Source organism: Dermacentor andersoni, chromosome 1 (genome assembly GCF_023375885.2).
Source record: "Dermacentor andersoni chromosome 1, qqDerAnde1_hic_scaffold, whole genome shotgun sequence".
NCBI lineage: Eukaryota > Metazoa > Arthropoda > Arachnida > Ixodida > Ixodidae > Dermacentor > Dermacentor andersoni.
The window spans coordinates 181,556,058-181,576,496 of NC_092814.1; the positions used below are offsets into that span (position 1 = coordinate 181,556,058).

At 51.3% G+C, this 20,439-nt stretch overlaps 1 non-coding gene across 1 annotated transcript; it reads left to right on the forward strand.

Moving 5' to 3' along the window:
* Window positions 1-17,693: 17,693 nt before the first annotated feature.
* Window positions 17,694-17,885, forward strand: LOC126547485 (U2 spliceosomal RNA). Its single transcript, XR_007602734.2, has one exon. It is a non-coding gene; the product is annotated as a U2 spliceosomal RNA (small nuclear RNA).
* Window positions 17,886-20,439: the final 2,554 nt, after the last annotated feature.

Below are 20,439 nucleotides of genomic sequence, written 5' to 3' on the forward strand. Positions count from 1 at the left end.
AGGGTCAGAGGTGCAGCAAGCTGATATTCAGAGCACGCCCGAACTGAATAAAATTGAGCCTGTAGCGTTAAAGGCACCAGATACTGGAGAGGAAATGCCCGACACGGGAAAGTTAGAAGAGCTATCTGCAGATTTGCTCATCGCGCCTACGTCAGACGGACTTAATAGGTTGCTAAAAGTCAGCCGGTCGGCTTTGATAGCCGAGCAAAAGAAGGATGGCAGCCTAGAAAACATACGCTGCATTGTCAAGGAAGGTATCGCCAAGAAAAATGCTCGCTTTGTGGAAAGAGGTGGGGTCCTGTACCGGAAGTATCTAGACCGCAGGGGAGTGGAGTTCGATCAGCTGATCGTGCCTCAGTGCTACCGTCAGGATCTGTTGCGCTTGTCGCATGGGGGTTCGTGGTCCGGACACCTAGGAGTTAAGAAAACTAAGGACCGTCTCTTGCAAGAGTAGTATTGGCCAGGGTGTTTTCGGGACGCAGACCACTTTGTGAAGACATGTGACACCTGTCAGCGGGTGGGCAAACCAGGGGACAAATCGAGGGCGCCGTTGAAGTTGGTACCTATCATTACGGAGCCTTTTAGACGGCTCGTTATTGATACAGTGGGACCTCTGCCGGTAACAGCCACAGGGTACAGACACATTTTGACTGTGATCTGCCCAGCGACAAAGTTCCCTGAAGCAGTGCCGCTTAAAGAACTCAGCTCAGTTGAGATAGTCAATGCACTTCTGTCCATATTTGCGCGAGTTGGTTTTCCTGCGGAAATCCAATCAGATCAGGGCACGGTGTTTACTAGCGCTTTGACGCAGGGCACGGTGTTTACTAGCGCTTTGACGACAACTTTTCTCGAAAGGTGTGGGGTAAAGCTGTTAGACAGCTCAGTGTACCACCCACAGTCGAATTCCGTTGAGAAGCTCCACTCCGTCATGAAGCGCGTGTTGAGAGCATTGTGTTTTGAACAACAAACTGACTGGGAGCTGTGTCTGCGTGGGGTGATGTTTGCATTGAGGACAGCGTCGCATGCAGCTACGGGGTTTTCGCCAGCTGAGCTAGTGTACGGTCACTCGCTGCGATCTCCGCTTCGCATGCTTCGAGACGGATCACTGCCCTCTCCAATGGCTGCAGACCATCTCTTCCACAAATGGCCGCCTCCTGCGCTGGAGCCTCGCTTTGCAACAACATTCCTTTGAGGTGCGTTACAAAAAGGGGAGTCTCAACGGTAACGCCGATGGCTTAAGTCGAAGCCCCTAACGTAAGAATCAGCCTCAAAATAGTTTGTTACTGATGTTTTTCTTCCTGAGGCAGGATTTTTAACATATTGCTTTTGTGTAGTGTTTCAAAGTGATGATGTGCTTTCTAGTGCAATTTTCCGATTTGTGGACGCGTTCTGAGTGCTGCTAAACTACTGTAAGGAACTAGGCAGTAGTATAAAAGGGGAAAGAGCCTGGCAGGGCTTAGTGAGGGTTGTGCCGTGCTTGCTGACTGAGCGGTTGAGTTTCGGCGTAGTTCTAACGCTTGCCGGGAACGAGAACAAAAATGTCAACTCTCCCGAAGTCACTTTGCAGTGTCCTGTGTGAACCTGAACGAGAGAACGAGGCCTTCTCTGTGCGCTGCGCTCAAGAAACGCCGAAGGACGACCGACTTCGGTTATGAGCATCATCAAGCGACATCCCTCCGGACAGCGGATGCAGTCCCCTGACCATCGGGATCTCCTTCCCCCGGCGGGGCGGTCTGTTACGTTTCGCCTACGGCGCGCGGTATAGCCGGCGCGGATGCAACGGACGCCGGGGCTTCGTTCAAAGCGGCGGACATTTTGGCCCGTTCGGAGCTGCCGCAAAGCCTCCCCGCCAAGCGCGTCCAGGCGTGTTTCAGTGCCACGTGTCTTCGTGTGTGCGTGTGTGTGTGTGTGCCCACGCTTGTCAAAGCGCGGCAGCCGGGGAGAGGAGCTCCCCAAGTGTGAAGCGAGGAGGTCTGATCGGCGCCGGCTCGGCGATGCGTCACTACACTCGTCTCAACATGTCTCTCTATCCCGAGACGTTCCTTCTTGCCCTCAACTCCTAGAGTATAAGAGCAGCTGCCCCCGGACGCCGAGAGAGAGGCTCCGATTTCTTCTGCTGAGTTACGTGCTCTCCCGTCTCTCCACTTCGGTCGACCTGACCGGCCGCTCTTTTGCGATGTTAGAATAAACAAGTTGTTCTGTTACCAGTTGACTCATGCTTTGCCGGGACCTTCGGATGCTTCCAGTGCCCCAGGCCGCCAGGCCAACGCTACCCTTGGGGCTTGCGACCCATTTGCAACAACGGGCGTCAGCGCTGAGGTTCCAACACCTGTAAGAGGTTTGAATAGATTTTTGATGAGACGGAGACTGCAACGCTATGTAGACTATCTCTGGACCGCGAAGGGTCAATAGTTTCAGTATCTGATAACCCAACGATTTCATGCCGTAAGGCGCACCAATCGTTGGACGCGGCCGATTATAATACTTTATCCGGACCTCTCCCGTCGCCCGCAGGTTAAGTATGGCAAGCTGATTGTGTTTTCAAATACAGTTATGGTGCAAACAAACTGGGCATGATGCAAGTTGCGCAAGCGGAAATTTTTTAGGGCGGGAACTGCGCCCTAACCGGTAGATACGTCTATGTTCTTGCATCATGCCTAGTTTTTTTTGGGACCGCATAATCACATTTGAAAACACACACACACACACACACACACACACACACACACACACACACACACACACACACACACACACACACACACACACACACACACACACACACACACACACACACACACACACACACACACACACACACACACACACACACACACACACACACACACACACACACACACACACACACACACACACACACACACACACACACACACACACACACACACACACACACACACACACACACACACACACACACACACACACACACACACACACACACACACACACACACACACACACACACACACACACACACACACACACACACACACACACACACACACACACACACACACACACACACACACACACACACACACACACACACACACACACACACACACACACACACACACACACACACACACACACACACACACACACACACACACACACACACACACACACACACACACACACACACACACACACACACACACACACACACACACACACACACACACACACACACACACACACACACACACACACACACACACACACACACACACACACACACACACACACACACACACACACACACACACACACACACACACACACACACACACACACACACACACACACACACACACACACACACACACACACACACACACACACACACACACACACACACACACACACACACACACACACACACACACACACACACACACACACACACACACACACACACACACACACACACACACACACACACACACACACACACACACACACACACACACACACACACACACACACACACACACACACACACACACACACACACACACACACACACACACACACACACACACACACACACACACACACACACACACACACACACACACACACACACACACACACACACACACACACACACACACACACACACACACACACACACACACACACACACATATTTTCGCGGTACAACGCGGACAGAGGACAGGGAGACGTCCTTCAAGAACAGGAGAACCTGTTCAAAAACAAACGGAACAGAGGCACGTCTTCTTCGTCCTCTGCCAAATCTCAGCCACCCACTAGACGGAGTCCGTTATTGCCCCCATCGTCGTTGTCTTCTAAGTAGAATATACGCGTCATTTGTCCCTCCCTAAAAGAGCATCGCCTCGATGCTAAACCGGAAATGTCACTCGCGTAAGTAAGAGTCTCTCGCATAGTTATTCGCTCACATACGGCTTCATGCGGACAACGTGCACAAGTTCAGGACAATGCGTGCGGCGCCGCGTACAACTGGCACTATCGGGGACGACCTCGTACGTGACATCACTGAGTCGGCGCAATACTCGATATGGTCCGAAGTATCGTCTTAACAGCTTCTGGGAGAGGCCTCGTTTCCGTATGGGTGTCCAAACACTCTGTCGCCGACGTCATAGATGACCATTCGACGGTTAAAATCATAGCGCCATGAATCGTAGTCTTGCTGCTGGCAGATCCGCAAGCGTGCGAGCTACCGAGCCTCCTCTGCGCGTTGCGTAAACACATCGGCGTCCGTATCAGTGTCGTCAAAGTCGTGTGGAAGCATTGCATCCAACATCGTTCGTACATCCTGTCCGCGAAGTGGAGTGACCGGAGTCATGCGCGTTGTCTGTTGTTTCGCCGTGTTGTACGCAAAGGTGATATAAGGTAGGATGTCGTCCCAATTTTTCTATTCAACATCCACGTACATGGAGAGCATGTCTTAATTTTTTTTGTTTAGGCGTTCTGTTAATCCGTTGGTTTGTGGATGGTAGGCGGTTTACTTCCGATGAGACGTCCCACTTAGTAGCAAAACGTGATCTAAAAGTGCAGCCGTGAATGCGGTTCCTCGGTCTGTTATTACGACGGTCGGTGCGCCGTGTCGCAACACAACATGCTCAATGAAAAAGCGCGCCACCTCGGCAGCTGTACTTCTCTGGATTGCCTTTGTTTCAGCGTAACGTGTGAAATAGTCGGTTGCGACGATAACAAAGCGATTCCCTGCAGTAGAAGTAGGAAGTGGGCCCAATATATCCATTTCGATTTGGTCAAATGGTCTTCGAGGAACCTGGACGGGTTGTGGGAGGCCGGCTGGTTTCGACGGAGGCGACTTGCGCCTCGGTTAGTGGAGGCAAGTGCGAACGTGATGTTTCACGGTGGTGGTAAGTCTCGGCCAGTAGTACCTCTGCTGCACTCTGGCCAACGTTCTCGTGTAGCCTAAGTGACCAGAAGTCACCTCGTTGTGACAGGCTTCAAGTACTTCCGTACGAAGAGCTGCAGGAATGACGAGCAGATAGGGAGACCCGGTCGAAGAAAAGTTTCGTTTGTAAAGTACTTTCGCCCGCAAACAAAACGACAACAGTCCTCTTGCGAAAACTCTAGGCGGTTTCGCAGATCTGCCCTCTAAGTAATTGATGAGTTCAAGCAACTCAGGGTCGTCCCGTTGTTGTTGCGTGATGGTGGATGTGTCCAGAACATAAAGAAATGCCGAGTCTTCTTCGGGTGGAGCAGACGACTCTATCATCGATCGAGGCAGGCAGTCAGCATCCGTATGTCGTTTCGCCGACTTGTACTTGACAGTCATGTCAAACTCTTGCAACCGTAGGCGCCAACGCGCTAGTCGTCCCGAAGGATCTTTAAGGTTTGTCAGCCAACACAGTGAATGGTGGTCGCTTATAACTGTGAAGTGGCGGCCATACAAATATGGGCTTAATTTCGTAACAGCCCATACTACGGCGAGGCATTCTTTCTCAGTCGTGGAGTAATTAGCCTCCGTGCGTGAGAGTGTTCTACTTGCATAGGCAAGTACTCTTTCTGAGCCCTCCTGCTGTTGCACAAAAACAGCTCCCAAGCCAACGTTGCTTTCATCAGTGTGGAGCAATGTAGGAGCGGTCTCATCAAAGTGATCAAGCACTGGAGGTGTCTGGAGACGTTCCCGCAAGTCGTTGAATGCACCTTGCTCTTCGTCGCCCCATGCAAAAGCAACGTCGTCTCTCGTCAGGCGAGTTAACGGCGACGCAATATGAGCGAAGTCTGCAATAAACCGCCGGTAATAGGCACAGAGGCCGAGGAAGCGCCTGACAGCCTTTTTATTGGATGGTACGGGAAACTGTGCGACGGCGGCAATTTTTTCGGTATCCGGGCGGACACCTGCGTGGCTGACGACGTGACCAAGAAACTGTAGTTCCGCAAAGCCAAAGTGACACTTCTCCGGTTTCAGGGTAAGGCCGGCGGACCGGATGGACTGCAGAACCGCTACAAGCCGTTCGAGATGTTCCTCAAATGTTGCGGAGAACACGATGACGTCGTCGAGGTATACTAGGCAGGTTTTCCACTTCAGGCCTGAAAGCACAGTGTCCATGAGGCGTTGGAACGTAGCAGGGGCAGAGCACAAGCCGAAAGGCAAGACCTTAAATTCGTATAGGCCGTCTGGTGTCACAAAAGCAGTTTTTTCACGGTGTCTCGGGTCTACCTCGATTTGCCAATATCCGCTTTTTAAATCCATTGAAGAGAAGTAACGCGCGTGTCGAAGCCTGCCGAGTGAATCGTCTATACGGGGAAGCGGGTACACATCTTTCTTTGTCACCTGGTTTAGTTTTCGGTAGTCCACACAGAAACGCAAGCTACCGTCCTTTTTCTTGACTAGAACTACAGGAGATGCCCAGGGACTCATTGATGGTTGAATCACGTCGTCTTTAAGCATTTTTGTCACTTGATGTTGTATGGCTTCACGTTGTCTGGGAGCAACACGATAAGGATTTTGGTGAATTGGTCTTGCCGTATCCTCTGTAATTATTCGGTGCTTTGTTAGAGGTGTCCGACCGACGCTGGACGTCGACGCAAAGCAGTCGCTGAATTTGGCCAGTAGCGTAAGAAGCCGTTCTCGATCATGTGGCGACAAAGCAGTGCTGACGTCAAGTACAGGAGCTGGGTCTTGCGTAGGTGCTTCTTCGAGTAGTGAACAGCAGCCGTGGACATCCACAACACCGTCAAAATAAGCCACAGCCGTGCCCTTTGGAAGGCGCCGTCGCTCTGTGCTAAAATTTGTTAGCAACAGGTTCGTGCGCCCGTTGGTGACATTTACGATTCCTCGTGTGACCGAGATACCATGAGTGAACAACAACGTGGTTATTTGGTCGGCAACGCCTTCGCAATGAAACGGTACGTCACATGCTACCGAAACAAGGGTACATGATCGAGGTGGGATGACAACGTCGTCTTCTGTTAGACGAAAGGATTGGTGTTGCGGCGATAAGCAATAGACTAAACCAGGACTCTTATAAAACATCACCATGCGATCCGGGATGTTAATTACGGCGCCATTTTCTTTCAGAAAATTAATTCCAATAATCAAATCTTTACAGCACGCAGGAAGAACGATGAAAGCGATCACGAAAGAAGAATCCCCGATATCAATTCTAGAAGTACATCTTCCAGTAGGCATCAGTAATTGGCCGCCTGCCGTCCTTATGTGAGGTCCAGTCCATGGCGTCTTTACTTTCTTCAGGCGGAGGACGAGTTCCTAACTCATTATCGAGAAGTCGGCGCCAGTGTCGACTAACGCTGTCACTGGCTGTCCGTCCACCAAAACATCAATGTCGGCGCTCACAATTTCTTCGGTGTTTATCGGCTTCACAGCGTTCTGCAGCGGGTGTGTTGGGGGCTTTTTATTGTCTTGCGGCGGGCCTGCAACCTTACCCCCAGAGGTCGCCGCCTTCAGTTTCCCCGGCGTGGGCTGGGCGACATTCGTCCTCGGAGGTCAGCAAAAGTACGTCCAGTAGGTGAAGCCATCTGACGTGGAGGGGTTGGAGAACGCGACCGACGGCCAAAATCGGACCTATCGTTGGGCACGGATTCGTCATTCGGGTGCGCTATTGGAGGTTCCCGAAAAGTAGCATCGTCGCGGCGTAGCATGGAATCGTCATTTGCACGTCGACCATAGGACCACGGACGATGAGGTCGAAATGACGTGTCGCGATGCCAGCAAATATGGCCGGCGCCTCCGCAGTGAAAGCAAAGTGGTCGCCTATCAACGGTGCGCCATACGTCGGTTTTCCGAAATTGCGGCCGTCCCGTAGCATGGTTTTGCGGCGTTGACCAAGGGGCGGCGAACGACAGCTGCTGGTGTGGCTGCAGCGGCATAACGGGTGCGCGCCTCGAAGCATCCTCTTGCGGCGGCGACCAAGGAGCGGCTGTTGGAGGCTGGTGGTACGGCGGTGTGGTTGTGACGGGTGGTGGACATCGGACAGCGGCGGCGTAAGTCATGGGACACTGGTGATCTTGAAAATCGGCTGCCGGGAACGCCTGCCTGATTTCGTCGCGCACCACTTCGGCGATTGATGCTACAGGTTTATCCAACGTCGGTGTCAGAATCTTTTGCACTTCCTCTCTGACAAGCTCTCTGATCAATTCACGTAAGGAATTCTGATACTCGGCAGTCCCTGCGGTGGCACTGATTGCATTGCTGGTGGACAGTCGATCGTACTGCCTGCACCGTTGATGAAGGGCCCGCTCAATAGCTATAACCTCTTTGATAAAGTCAGTGACGGTGACTGGTGGATTCCGCACAAGCCCCGCGAACAGCTGCTCTTTTAAACCTCGCATGAGGTAGCGCAACTTCCTATCTTCGATCATGTTCGGGTCGGCTCTACGAAAGAGGTGGGCCATGTCTTCGGCGAACATTGTGACCGACTCATTAGGTTGTTGCACCCGTAGCTCCATCATCTGCTGGGCGCGGTCGCGTCGGTTGGCACTTGCAAAAGTATCCGTGATCTGTCGAAAGTCATTCCACGTCGTCAGGCTAGCTTCACGGTTCTCGTACCAAGTACGGCCACTGTTGTCAAGGGCGAAATAGACGTGGGAAAGCTTTTACTGCTCAGTCCACTGGTTAATCTGTGCGACGCGTTCATACTTGTCAAGCCAGTCTTCAATGTCTTCGAAGACTGCACCGCGATAGCGATCGGGAACCAGTGGATGCAGAACGGTTACCTGTTGTGGACTGGGAAACCGGCTGCTTTGGGGTGTTTGCGGTGAGCTGGTTTCGGCCATTACGAGATGTGTGCTGCTGCCGGAGAGAGGTGGTTGAAGAGGGGAAAACTCCGGGGCAAGGCCTAGCAGTCGGCGACTAAAGCGATGCACGGGTGTCGTAACTGGTGACAATGCGTCCGGGCTAGATGAACGACTCCCAGAAGGACTCCGGAGCATCAGGCGAACTCACTATACCCCGCACCTCCACCAGTGTCGCGATACAACGCGGACAGAGGACAGGGAGACGTCCTTCAAGAACAACAGGAGAACCTGTTCAAGAACAAACAGAACAGAGGCCCGTCTTCTTCGTCCTCTGCCAAATCTCAGCCACCCCCTAGACGGAGTCCGTTATTGCCCCCATGGTCGTTGTCTTCTAAGTAAAATATACGCATCAATATATATATATATATATATATATATAGGACATATATATGTCCTATATATATATGTCCGGTGTCAACGATCCCTCAAGAGAAAAGTGTATAACAGCTGTGTCTTACCAGTACTCACGTACGGGGCAGAAACCTGGAGGCTTACGAAAAGGGTTCTACTTAAATTGAGGACGACGCAACGAGCTATGGAAAGAAGAATGATGAGTGTAACGTTAAGGGATAAGAAAAGAGCAGATTGGGTGAGGGAACAAACGCGAGTTAATGATATCTTAGTTGAAATCAAGACAAAGAAATGGGCATGAGCAGGACACGTCATGAGGAAAGAAGATAACCGATGGTCATTAAGAGTTACGGAATGGATTCCAAGGGAAGGGAAGCGTAGCAGAGGGCGGCAGAAAGTTAGATGGGTTGACGAGATTAAGAAGTTTGCAGGGACAACATGGCCACAATTAGCACATGACCGGGGTAGTTGGATAAGTATGGGAGAGGCCTTTGCCCTGCAGTGGGCGTAACCAGGATCATAGAATAGCCTTACTATTCAAGAACCTCGCCTCACGAATCTTGCGCCGCAAAAATTTTTCGAATTAGCGCGCCGATACCCGGATTTCTCTCTCTTTTCAGCTCCACTATAGCTGACTGGAAGCTACTCAACGGAGAAGCCAGCCAAGAGGGCAAAGCCCCGGCCAGCGAAAGGGCTTGTCACGGCACTCCGTGGCGGCCGCGGTAGACTTCGAGATGTAAAATTTTATGAAATTTTGAGGGGCGTGAAAAATCCTGGTTTCTTTCATATTCTTTTTTAGAAAAATACGAAAAATTGAAAAAAGGAAAAGACGATTGCGCACAGGAGCTAATTTATTCCTCTAACACTGAAAACAATATAATTATTACATTATCGCATTACAAAAGTCCGAGCAGAGCTTCCGGGTTCAAAATCTGGGCGCCATTTCACGTCAAGGCATTGATTTTACATGAAAGCGTCAAGACCGAAATTTGTGTCAATCTGTGTCCGATTCATTTCCACTTGAAGCGCCAACGTTTCGCTGTGAAGCGGACGAAGCCTTCTGGACGTTGAGGGGTTGAGGTTCGAGTGTACTAACACAAGTTTTTTGCACACGATCCCCTGCAAGCCTGCTGCGCAGGGGCGGCGCCAGGATTTCTTCTTTACTGGGTGCACCCACGACAAGTGAGTTCCTTAGCAGCAGGGGGGGGGGGGGGGGGTAGGCGGGGAACTTATGCTTTGTGGTTTGACTGTGTTTAACCCCCTTCCTCTTTCCTCTTATTCTATATGTGTTCAAATTAATCGATCGAAAGTCTGAGATAAATCTTGTACATGGCATCTACGCTTCTTTCAGTCGCTCAAGACTGCAATAAACATCCACGGTGTTCTGCTTAAGTAAGTGCAACGTAATAGATATTGAAGCCGCGCATGTTCGATAGATTTCATGTAGGGATGAGAAAGCTAGCCCTGGTGCTAGATAAACACCCGAATCTCGGCTGTGCGATATATACCGATGACATCACGTTCTGGGCTCACCAGGGGTCCTATGGGCAAGAAACTCTTCAAAAGGCCATAGACGCAGTCGTGGAATACGCGAGGGCGGCGGACATGGCATGCGCACCCGAAAAATCGGAATTCATTCGGCTGCGTGCGAAATACCCAAGAACGGCACAGATAGACAGCAACGCTCGATCGCACATCGCGGTGGCCCCAATTCCCTAAAACATGCACCCCAAGTACCATCCAGGACGACGCAGAGCAAGGGTAAAGGCTCTTCACAAACGTTTTGGCATGGGACCGGGGGTGTATTATACGGATGCCAGTCGAGCCAGCTCAGACACTTTCACCATAGTCTCTACATGCAACAACAACATAACAACGGCATCCTTCAAACCCGCCTCGGCATGCGTGGCAGAGGCTGCAGCCATCGCCTTGGCCATTCAGGACGCCGAGCGCCAAACCAATTCGGCGGTCATATATTATCCAACTCACAAGCGGCTTGCCGCCTGTTTCTACATGGAACGGCACCCAAATCAATAATCAAAATTTTAGGCACTCAACTAGAGGGACACCACACTATCGTATGGTGTCCGGCACACGAGCGACTGGCAGGAAACGCGAGGGCAGACTGTATTGCTCGAGGATTAAACGTCCGAGCAACGGCACGGCTTATAGCGACGACCTTCCACCGAATTCTCGTGACATCCTCCTACAGCAAAGGCAGGAGCGGAGACGTTTTGGACATCCTCACTCCGATTTAAACAGTCAACAGGAGAGGGACTGGCGTCGTATTCAGACGAAATACATACCCCAACCTGCACCACCTACACAGAATACACCCCACGAGGTTCACTGACGAGTGCCCGTGGTGAACAGACACATCCACGCTAAAACACATCACATGGGAGTGCCCCAGGAGGCCTCCGCACAGCCCCATATTGCACCAACATCCACTAATGAGGAATGGGCAGTGGGAGGCACGGCTTGCGGACGAGGGTCGGGAGAGCCAGTTGGCTCTTCTGGACCAAGCCCAGCGAGCCGCTCGTGCCAGTGGGGCCCTGGAATAGGGGCTCCAACCATCGTGCCTTAGTTTATTTATATTCAATAAAGTTTTTACTCTCTCAATAGATGTCAATCATTGCTCAGCCCAACGCTTTCTCGCGCACTATTTTGAAACGTGTTTCTTTTTTATTTTTATTTACCAACTGGACTTTAGTTATTCGGCGTGCTTTCTTTGCGTCATTTAAGAATGAAAGGATGGGCAAAACATTCAGTGCCTTCCACTCTGTGAAGATGGATGACCAGCGAAGCTGTATTTGCGGGCCCCTTAATGGCGAACTGGCCATTGCCGTACGTCAAACGCCGTATGCACATAAATGGAAGGCGAGGGGCGACTATAGTCGCTCCTCCACGGTGTTGACCCTCGGAAGATGATGAGGCACCGGGGGTATACATACCCATGTATTGTTGCAAAACGCGGCACGACACCTTTTGCTAACGAATCCCGGCCCGTAGAACAGACAAGCACCTCACCGCACTCCGAGGCCACACGTTGCTTCACCGTAGCCAAGGCGATCGTACATTGGTCGACGTCGATCCCGCTGTGCAGTAATGTTTGTGAGGTCACTCGAAAACCACAAGCGGCCACACACAACACAGGTCACACCAAATTTGTTCCCCACAAGCTCCCTTCTTCGTTTATATTTATATATACGTTGGGTTATATTGTTAGGGCGATCCATGACAGACTCTTCATCTCTACACATCATCATCACTAGCACAAATTCCTCATCTGTAGTTATCATCATAAGCCGCACAGCTTGTTCTTCGTCGTAGCTCGAGCTCGGCTGGATTAAACGGTTCCTTATAAGTGGTGGAGGGGCTTTTCGTTCCCCGCAACCTCTCGCCCTTCTCACTGGAGCTCCGCTCTAGTCGCAGCATACCACCTCTTGCCATGCTTGCTCAAAACAATCCGAGCACGTCCGATACTACCACCCCAGCACAGCCTTCGCCATCCGTCGTGGCCATCCACAACCACCACCGTGACCCGCCAGTCTTCGCTGGTCTGCGGGGAGATGACGTCGAGGAACGGCTCCAAAACTACAACCTGGCAAGCGACTTCAATAAGTGGGATATAACTCACAGAAGTTGCACAATGTCCCCTTCTACCTCACCGATGTCGCGAAAACCTGGTTTTGAAATCATCAGCCTGATCTCCCCGACTGGGACACGTTCAAGCGGCAACTTCGTCAGATCTTCGGCGCTTCCGCTGTCCGCACTGAGGTCGCGAAGAAGAAGTTCGGTGAGCGCGTCCAGTTCCCCGGGGAATCGCACACATCCTGCACTGAGGATGTGCTAGCTTTGTGCAAACATGTCAACGCCACCATTTCCCGGACCGACCGCAGACGGCATATTATTAAAGGTATAAACACCGTCGCCTTTAGCGCACTCGCCACACAAAATCCTGCCACCATCCAAGATGTAATAGCCACTTGCCAGCGCCTCGAGGAACTTCAATCTCAACGGCTATGTACGGATAACACAGACCTTCGTTTGCCTTCAGCAGTAGAATTGCTCACGATCATACGTGATATCGCTCGGGAGGAACTTCACGGGCGGTGCTCTTCCTGTGCGCCAGAACCTGGCGTCGCGCCTTCTCCGACCGGCTTACGCGATATAATCAAGCAAGAGATCGCCTCTGCGTGATCGCCTCTGCGCTTCTGCGTGACCGTCTAACGTGACCGTCTAAGGTGCCTATACATATGCCGACGTCGCGGCGCTCTCTCCGGTCACCGCGGCCCCTTCACAAACGGACCACTATGTCCCCGTGACTTCATTGTTTCCACCTGTGCGTGCACAGCCTTACTGCTCCGCTCCGCTTCCTGCTCGACCCATCTGCTACTACTGTGGCTACCGCGGGCATATCTCCCGGTTCTGTCGACGGCGTCAACAAGATGAGCAACGTGGTTGTACATCCGAAGAGCGAACAGGCGTCCGTCCAGCAACGGGCTACCAGAGAACCTCCTACCGCTCTTCATTTCACCGATCACCTTCTCCTCCTTACCCTACCAACACGCCTCTGAATTCTCGAGAATCTCGCTGCAGGTCGCCTTCTCCACGTCGTCGTTCCGTATCACCTCTCCGACCTGCTTCTCATGGCTCCAACGCTCACTCGGAAAACTCTCCGATGCAGTTTTAGGAGGGGAAACGGCATCCACCGGACAGCCTACAATTCCTCCAGAGCGACCGTCGAACTTGTTGTCAGTGGTTGCGGAAGGTGTGCCCGTCGCCGCTCTCATTGACACAGGTGCCGCCATTTCGATTATTCAGGCAGACTTTTGCTATCCCCTCCGGAAAGTGATGACGCCCAATTGCGGCCCGTCACTTCGTGCAGCGACCAACGCCGTTCTTCGTCCCATCGCGCAATGTACAGTTCGAGTATTCATTGACGAAATACGCCATCACATTGTTTTTGTTGTTTCCCGAGTGTTCCCACAAAGTTATTTTAGGATGAGATTTCTTGTCTTCGGCGTCCGCTGCTATCTCTTGTCGTGAGCGACTCGTACACCTGAATGCCACCGGTTACTCTCTTCCTGATTATGAAGAAAGCATGCGCCTCGTCACCTCCTCCGATTACGTTCTCTGGCCATCAAGAGAAGAAATTATAAGTGTCAATTCCAGTGACATTCGGGATGGCAACGTTAAAAATTATGGGGTTTTACGTGCAAAAACCACTTTCTTATTATGAGGCACGCCGGAGTGGAGGACTCCGGAAATTTCGACCACCTGTGGTTCTTTAACCTGCACCTAAATCTAAGTACACGGGTGTTTTTGCATTTCGCCCCCATCGAAATGCGGCCGCCATGGCCGGGATATGACGATGTTCTCCTTCTTCCTTACGGTCATACGCTATCTAGAGGAATTCTGATTACTCCTGGCCTTGTTCGCTTCTCTCATGGCTCTGCATTCCTCACCGCGTTAAACCAAACTACCGAACCTCGACTGCTACCCCGTGGATCAAGTGTCACTTGCGCTGTTGATACACTGCCTAATGCAGTTGTTGCCCTTTCGACTGTGCTACCAGAGTCAACGTCGTCGCCACTCACTGCCTCTTCCACATACGCTGTCGGCAACCATAAGCCCTGACCTGACCCCTGCTCAAAGTCGCGATCTGCTCGCACTATTAGGAAAACACCGTTCCTTGTTCGACATCAATTCGCCAGCCCTCGGTATGGCGGCTGTTGCGACTCATTGCATACACACTGACGGCTCCCGCATTATTCACCGGCGGCCATATCGCGTGTCTCATAAGCAGCGCGAAATCATCGAGGAAAATGTATCGGACATGCTTCGACGAAATATAATACGACCTCGCTCGAGCCACTGGTCCCCTCCAGTTGTTCTAGTGCAGAAAGAGTGCGTTTTTGTGTCGATTACCGTGCCCTGAACAAAGTCACGTGCAAGGATGTTTACCCTTTGCCACGGATCGATTACGCACTATATTCTTTATAGGGTGCCGATTATTTCTCTAGTCTTCATCTTAGATCCGACTACTGGCACTGTTGGGCTGCTGAGCACGAGGTCGCGGGATCGAATCCCGGCCACGGCGGCCGCATTTCGATGGGGGCGAAATGCGAAAACACCCGTGTGCTTAGATTTAGGTGCACGTTAAAGAACCCCAGGTGGTCGAAATTTCCGGAGTCCTCTACTACGGCGTGCCTCATAATCAGAAAGTGGTTTTGGCACGTAAAACCCCATAATTAAAAAAGACTACTGGCAGATACCGGTGTCAGAGTCCGACAAAGAGAAAACTGCTTTTGCCACCCCAGATGGGCTATTGGGGGCGAGCTCCACCACTGGAAAAGCTGGCGCCACCGTCGGCGTGACGTGGCATGAGGGATCACGGGGACACAGCGGCCGCGTCGGCTGCTTCGGAAGCGCCGTAGCAAGCTGAAAACGAAAGTTTAAAGTCCCACCTGCGCTGCGGTTCTGATTAAGTGGTGAGGCTTTCCCGCCTTGGGTGTCTGGTTGGCAACATTTGAAAGCACTATAAGAGGTAGCGGCTGCCTTTGGAGGCGTGCAGCATGGTAGGTTTCTGCACGGTGCCGCAGTGCCGGACGTACGCAACGGAGCCCGGTGTCAGCCTTATTCACACGTAGCCGCAGGACAAGAAGCTGCGTGAAGCTTGGCTCGCGAAGCTTAGAACCGGCAGACAGCCATCGGCTACAACTCGAGTGTGCAGCAAGCACACACGCGAGGAAGATTTCTAATACAGCGTCAAGACTGCGATGTTGGGTGAGTAGCACAAAGCGCGCACTGAGACGCTCGCCCGCGCGCTGCCCGGCTATATGAAGTTTTGGTATATGAACTTGTTGATACTATAGATACTGGCAAGTTCACAGTAATGGAAAGGGAACCATAAAAAGCACATAAAAAGAGGCATGACATGCTCACGCTTGTGTAGCACCAAACAATGAAATGTATTGGATTAAATAAACGAAGCAGCGGGTAATTGCTCGCTGAGGAGACCGAGAAACATACAGTGCGGGGCAACTTGAGAAATTATGGTATTTACACGTCCAAGACATTAGAGAAAAAAAAAAAGATTCAATCATCGCAACAGGGCATCCCAAGTCACCCTGGTAGGTGTCAAAGTAAGTAGTTAGTACTAAGTTATTTTTGAACAGTTCTGATAGCGTCCACGCAACAATACTTGGTAGTGTACTGTCAAATGCTCATATGCTGCGGTCTAAAGCTCACGGCACGGTGCGAAAACGCGCTCACAGCGAAAGCAAAACATTGTGCGCGGACATGCATGCAGACGCGCAGTCGGTCGCTGCGAACCCGTGCGATCGCTGGATTGAGGCTCCATTCTGTTATGCCCCATTTGGTTATACAGACAGCCCACTATAAGAACATAGTTCACATAGTTTACTCTCAGCGTTTGGCTACCTTTCACGCAAGAAGCCGGTTCGGGAGACTCCATCGTGGCGTTCACTGTACGTATTCGGTAAAGAGATAGCGTCTGTAAACGATTCTGTCCTTTCAGTTTGCCCAAGGTTATTAAATCGACAGTCAAAAACTTCCCTCGTTTTGGGAGTACTTACATAAATGTCCAGGAGCCCTGCCGCGTGGTGTTTTTAATGAGCGCCATAAGCCAAACCTGTGAGGAGTGCGCCGCGTGATCCCTCATACTACGCAACGGGGGCGCTTCCGATAGATGGCGACTCCGTAAGTCCTCGCTCCCAATACGAGTTGGGCTATACATTCGCGTGGGCGACGAGACCGCCGGCCCGAGCAGCCGGAGGAAACTAGACACGCGCAGTGGCGTAGAAACGGGGATGGGGGGGGGGGGGGAGGCCGTGGGACCCGGATGCAAGGGGCCAGTGGGGGGGGGGGGGGGGGGGGGGGTGTCATATACGTCTGAAGACACCCGGAAATTTTTGATATCCTCGACTTCCTCGACTACACCCGGGGGGGGGGGGGGTGGTGACAGAAAACCTATGGGCCCCGGGTGCCAGACGACCTAGCTACGCCACTAGACACGCGTGACGTTTCTATATACGAGACCGCCACTATAGAGTGTACTCTACCGCCACCACGGAGAGCGAAAGGAAAGGAAAGGAAATACGCAAGCGCTTGGAACGCCGACAAAGAGAACGGTGCGAACGCAGACATGGCCGACGCGGGTCAAAGTCCGCCGAACACACGACTTCCCGTGAGAAACTAACAATCCACCTCACCTAGAATGTTTTGTTAAAAATGCATTTGGTACTTGACCCGTGTTAACTAATTAATTGTTAGTGATTCATTCTCATGCATAGTATGTATTTAGTAGTATTTATGTAGTATGTATTTAGTTGTATTTAGTAGTTTTTTTACACAGTGATTTTGATGATAGTGCCGCTTGCTCGGTTCCTTCCTGAGCGTTGTTTCCTTTCCCATTCTTCGTCTATCTTTTCTTCCTCTTTTCCCTCCTTTGCGTGATGAAGAGTTCTTCACACTTTGTTTGCCCCCGCCTTATGTAATGCCTCCGGGCCTTTAAGGCTTCAATAAATGAAATGAAATGAAAGTGTTCTTATCTGTTCTTATCAGCTTAATATCTTGATATGGGTTGTATTTGGCCCCAACATATTAAGTTTATTTTTGCAAGTTGGAGGAGTGCTTGAAGCCTGCTTCACCGCCAACACGGGTCGGCCCGGTATTTCACTATATTCGAAATTGGACCACGTTTTTGATCTACGGACATCGATCCGCTGGAAACTAGCCATATACAGCTTCGCTGTGAAAAGCGAACATTGATTTATGTATGTTAAACGCACTCGTCCGAGGGCACAGCGGGGTTGCGATGCGGATACCAATTGCTCGATGGCTAAAATCCTTTAACAACAGCTTGACTGGGCTAAAGGCCTTCTAAACACATTAGTGTGAATAAGCTATTCCAGTAACGCAGTAAGCTAGATATAAATCAAAATTTAGCATATTTGCACAGTAGTGCCTCTGCTAAGAAAATGAAAATGAAATTTTATCGTTTTGACTCTGCGCCGACAGCCTTTTTGGCGTCCGGTTGTGTTGCCGTGGTCCATGGGTAGGTTAACCTGGTAAACCCTTCGTCACGGTCGCGACGCCTCTCCTTGCTGAATCAGTGGCGACGCGCCTCTTCCAGTAATTGCAGACTGAAGGCGGCTTCTGGGATGAAGCGGGGTGACAAGAGTCGAGGCGCGCGACCGAGGCTGTATACTGACGATGCATGCCGCTACAGAGCTACTGTAGCAGGCATGTGAAATGCACACATGCAAAGGCGCCGCAGCGATCAGGAAGATTCTTTTCTGAATAACCTGACGAATACTTGCAAAAATGAGGCTTCATTTTTTTTTTTTTTTTTTTTTTGTGAGAGGGCTGAACAAATCGAACCTGATGTCCAAGCGAAAGTCTGCTACGGACTTGAAGCTGTAGGCTGTTACCGCTTAGCCGCCTGACGTGATTTGCGAGTACCTGAGAACGGCAGCTCCATGTGAACATATAGATTAGCGGCAACTCTCGCTTTGCGTGGCCTGTGTTCTGGGTTCGGTTACACTGCACATCAGCGACGTGACTGGGATCTCCGCATGGGCAAGGTTCAACTCGGTCTGCCCAGTAGCCGAGCGGAGTTCGCATGAAAAGGTGTTGAAACCGGCTCCACATGTGAGCATCTATGGTTTCGAGCCGGCGCTGTTTGCTGTGCCTGTGTTCTACCGCTTATGCGCCGCATAAAGACGACACGTGTATGTCGCGTGGTACATGTGTGCTGCCTTCAGTTACGCAGCACTCGCGGTTATGCGACCACAGCAGAGTATTTTCTGCCGAAGAGGCCTGTGAGCGGAAGGCACCTGAAAAAGCGGCTATTATATTCAAGGCACGAATTTGCCGGCTCACGCAAGCAGACCGAACAGCGAAGAAGTGTAGCCCATATTTAAACCTACTTAGAACCATTGGAACCATTTTATCTCATTGCGGCAGTTCGCGCTGTATTTCATATTTCAAGCGCCTATTCTATCACAAGCGAGAGGGTAATTGCTTGTGATCAGACAGTTTCTATAATAATTTTTTATACTCAAACGAGGCCGTCCTTTATAAGCAGCGCTGCCTCCAGATTACAAGACATCAAAATTGACATTTTGTTTCATACCACCTACTTTGGGTCAGCTTTTCGGCGCTCTTGGGGGAAAGGGGCAGCCGAAAGTGCGGAATGGATGTCTCGCCAAGCGTGCAGCAGCTTTTGCTTCCTCGCGAGTCGTGGCTGGTGGCGCCTCCCAGCAGACAAACGAGGTAAAGGAAATACGTCACGCAGAGTTCCGGTCCACTCCGCCCATTTTGGCGGAGCATCTTTTTCTGCTCCACGGAGTGACTCCCGCTCTGAATCCACTCCGACTCTCTCATTGGAACACCTTAATCCCGCCCTCACTCTGTCATTGGAACAAACTTGCTCCGAAACGAGCAGAAAAACTTGCTCCGGCTCCGCCATTGGAATTCAACATTAGATACGTCGAAAGGAGTCGCACTGCCACAGAATAATTCTGTAGGAGAGCTCTGTTTTTTTTATTGCGAAGCACTACTACTTTAGGTCGCACTTCAGCCCGTTCCGTGGCGAGGCGGTGGTAGGCACCATTGACCTTTAGCGTGACCTCGCTGCGTGACGTCACACCACGCGACCTAGAGTGACGTCACACCAGCTGTGTAAAAACGGGGCCCCATCTCACGCCGTCGCGAGGCGAGGCGGTAGCCACCAACGGCGGCCTAACTCCCGCTCCTCTCACCAGGGGCGCTACGGTCGGTGTGACGTCACACCAGCTGTGTAAAAACGGGGCCCCATCTCACGCCGTCGCGAGGCGAGGCGGTAGCCACCAACGGCGGCCTAACTCCCGCTCCTCTCACCAGGGGCGCTACGGTCGGTGTGACGTCACACCAGCTGTGTAAAAACGGGGCCCCATCTCACGCCGTCGCGAGGCGAGGCGGTAGCCACCAACGGCGGCCTAACTCCCGCTCCTCTCAGGCATTACTGAGTATATTTGACAAGACGCTGACAAGAACTTAACTGAGAACTACCGACCGATATCACTAACGTGCATATGCTGCAAAATGATGGAACATATTATTGCATCTCATATTTACCAACATCTAGAATCAAACAACTTCTTTTTTCATAATCAACATGGTTTCAGGAGAGGTTTGTCGTGCGAAACGCAACTGCTTGAATTTACGACAGATTTACATTTTAACATGGACTCAAACCTTCAAACTGACAGCATC